At 39.9% G+C, this 3,635-nt stretch overlaps 1 non-coding gene across 1 annotated transcript; it reads left to right on the top strand.

Moving 5' to 3' along the window:
- The first annotated feature begins 1,796 nt into the window (after positions 1–1,796).
- LOC147817977 (signal recognition particle RNA) lies at positions 1,797–2,095 on the top strand. The gene has a single exon (XR_015438443.1).
- Positions 2,096–3,635: the final 1,540 nt, after the last annotated feature.

Genomic DNA, 3,635 nt, shown 5'->3' with positions numbered 1-3,635 from the left:
CACTGTCTACACATTTGCCTGTTTTATTTTTCAAATAAAATAACTGTATCCACATTAAGTAAATCTGTATCATTAACACTGTTGTTATTCTACCTTGTTGTAAGGTTGTTTTTGTTGTTGTTGAGTGAGTGATATCAGCATAAAATATGAACAGTAGGGAGGAAACAACAGGCTACAGTCCAGGGCCGTACAGAGACCTTTAGAGGGGCATCATTTGACATCTGGGGCCCCTCTATCTAGGGGACTGGGAGCATGTGGGGGTCAAGCCTCTCTGAGCCACAAGCTCAAGCCTTGTGATGAGGCCCTCACCTGCTCACAGCTCCCAGTGGCTTTGGGATTTTCTAGCTTGTGCTGAAGCTCCAGAAAATGTCAAGATAAAAGCCTTGAAATTTTAAAATGTTATTGAGTTATTCATTATATATGTTTTAACCTCTGAAAATGTAAAAATACTTTCATTAATTTGTTAGGAGTGGATTCTTTTTTCAAACTGTTTTAAATTGCCTAATCACAGTCACCAAAAACATTGAATAAAGAAACACATGTATCTCTGTTTAATTTCTCACATCTGATTTCATGTCAAATTATTATATGTTGTGAGAACTATTAAAAGCATTAAAGACAGTTCTTTTGAAATCCTCCATGCTGTTGAGGGGAAACAATGCCATTTTATTGTGAAGATCAAACTGACTGGCAATATCTTTCAATAGAATTAATTATCTAAAGCTCTTCAATGATTTTGGGTTTAGGTAATCAGTGTCATGAATGTTCACGCAGGCCTGGATTTCTTAAACTCACCTTATCACTCAGATGTATTTCATTCAGTCAGTCAGTCAGTCATTCAGTCAGTCAGTCAGTCAGTCAGTCAGTCAGTCAGTCAGTCAGTCCACTGGCTCCCACAGAGGACTGGAAGCCCAAAAGGTCCAGTGCAGGCTACAGTCGGCTCCTTTCAGTTTGATGATACAGCGGCCTACATCATGCAAACAATCAGATCTCTTCAATAAAGTCTCCTTTTGTTTATCAAGAAAATGTGAATCTACATACAATGAAAGTGGAAATGAAATGAAATTAAAAAGTCTAAATGTTTTTATGAAGCTAAAGAACAAATGTTGTCTGAACATGACAGGAGAAAACACCTCAGTTGGCTACAAAACCCACTTTAATCATCTTCCTCTCACACATTGGTTTTAGATTTGCTGCGTAGAACAGGGACATGTTTAAATATGTATACTAATATGTCAAGTCACACTTCACGCTGCAAACAGTTCACAGTCAATGGAGGACATGTCACACTCTGGTATGTAATGTATATGAACAGATATCTGGACCTTTTGGGAATCATAAATGAACAGATTGTATTAATACTATGGTTTCAGCTCCACAGTGTATATTCTCATAGTTTTGTATTGCAACATATTGTGGTCTGATTGATACAACTCCACTGAACATGTAGGATCAAATTGTGAATGATAGCTATTCCATTACAATGAATTTGATCGTCAGGTGAGGAACCAACTTGTTTGAAGATTTGTTTTTCTCACCATTGCTTTGTAATTTCAACTGTGCTTTTTGTTTTCTCTTTTATATCAATGATGAGAAACTAAAAAGAGGAGCACTCAGGAAAAGAATGATAAACTATTTGTCTTTATCAAAATAAGGTTTTATCACTGCTCAAAGACTGAGCAGCCTTTAATGCTGCAGCTGCAGTTTGTTTTCTGTCGCTAGATGCCGCTGGAGCCTGCTACCTGATGACGTCACCATTGTGAAACCCCAACACCTCTATGAATGAAGCATCCATCGCCGGGTGCGGTGGCGCGCGCCTGTAATCCAAGTCACTGGGAGGCTGAGGCTGGCGGAGCGTTTGAGCTCAGGAGCTCTGAGCTGCAGTGGACTGTGCCGATCGGGTGTCCGCGCTAAGTTCGGTATCGATATGGTGCTCCTGGGGGAGCCCGGGACCACCAGGTCGTCTAAGGAGGGGTGCACCGGTCCAGGTCGGAGACGGAGCAGGTCAAAGCCCCCGTGCCGCTCAGTAGTGGGATCGCGCCCGTGAATAGACGCTGTAGTTCAGCCTGAGTGATATAGCGGGACCCAGTCTTTTTATACACGTAGACAACACAAACAGTCAAACATCATGTCTCTATGTGCTACAACAGCTCCATCATTGTTTCTTTATCTTATTATTTCCATGGAAAACCTTCAGAAACCAGTGGTGTTTGTTGGTGCCACAGCGCCTCCACCTGGAGGAGAGAAGCAACGACCATCAATCACACCAGTCAATGCAACACACAGTAAACTCAGCTTTTTCTTTACATGACTGAATGAACCTGATGGAGAGAAAAGAAATCTCAGAGCACTGTCTACACATTTGCCTGTTTTATTTTTCAAATAAAATAACTGTATCCACATTAAGTAAATCTGTATCATTAACACTGTTGTTATTCTACCTTGTTGTAAGGTTGTTTTTGTTGTTGTTGAGTGAGTGATATCAGCATAAAATATGAACAGTAGGGAGGAAACAACAGGCTACAGTCCAGGGCCGTACAGAGACCTTTAGAGGGGCATCATTTGACATCTGGGGCCCCTCTATCTAGGGGACTGGGAGCATGTGGGGGTCAAGCCTCTCTGAGCCACAAGCTCAAGCCTTGTGATGAGGCCCTCACCTGCTCACAGCTCCCAGTGGCTTTGGGATTTTCTAGCTTGTGCTGAAGCTCCAGAAAATGTAAAAATAAAAGCCTTGAAATTTTAAAATGTTATTGAGTTATTCAATATATATGTTTTAACCTGTGAAAACGTAAAAATACTTTCATTAATTTGTTAGAAGTGGATTCTTTTTTCAAACTGTTTTAAATTGCCTAATCACAGTCACCAAAAACATTGAATAAAGAAACACATGTATCTCTGTTTAATTTCTCACATCTGATTTCATGTCAAATTATTATATGTTGTGAGAACTATTAAAAGCATTAAAGTCAGTTCTTTTGAAATCCTCCATGCTGTTGAGGGGAAACAATGCCATTTTATTGTGAAGATCAAACTGACTGACAATATTGTTCAATAGAATTAATTATCTAAAGCTCTTCAATGATTACGGCTTCAAGTAATCAGTGTCATGAATGTTCATGCAGGCCTGGATTTCTTAAACTCACCTTATCACTCAGATGTATTTCATTCAGTCATTCAGTCATTCAGTCAGTCAATCAGTCAGTCAGTCCACTGGCTCCCACAGAGGACTGAAAGCCCTAAAGGTCCAGTGCAGGCTACAGTCGGCTCCTTTCAGTTTGATGATACAGCGGCCTACATCATGCAAATAATGAGATCTCTTAAATAAAGTGTCCTTTTGTTTATCAAGCAAATGTGAATCTAAATACAATGAAAGTAGAAATGAAAAAGACTAAGAATGTTTTTATGAAGCTAAAGAACAAATGTTGTCTGAACATGACAGGAGAAAACACCTCAGTTGGCTACAAAACCCGTTTTAATCATCTTCCTCTCACACACTGGTTTTAGATTTGTTGAGTAGAAGATTCATCTGCGAAATCCACCTTCTGCCACTTTTCCAGCGTCCATCCTTTTAGCAGGCTGTGGACCTTGGAAAATGCCACACGTTTTTTTAAATTGCCTTTTGTTTAGTGCTGGTT

Source organism: Seriola lalandi, unplaced genomic scaffold (genome assembly GCF_002814215.2).
Source record: "Seriola lalandi dorsalis isolate HSWRI2012SDOR001 ecotype SW California unplaced genomic scaffold, Sedor1 jcf7180002054795, whole genome shotgun sequence".
NCBI classification, from domain to species: domain Eukaryota; kingdom Metazoa; phylum Chordata; class Actinopteri; order Carangiformes; family Carangidae; genus Seriola; species Seriola lalandi.
Note: the sequence above shows the minus strand (reverse complement) of the source record. Positions and strands in the feature narration are given on the sequence as shown.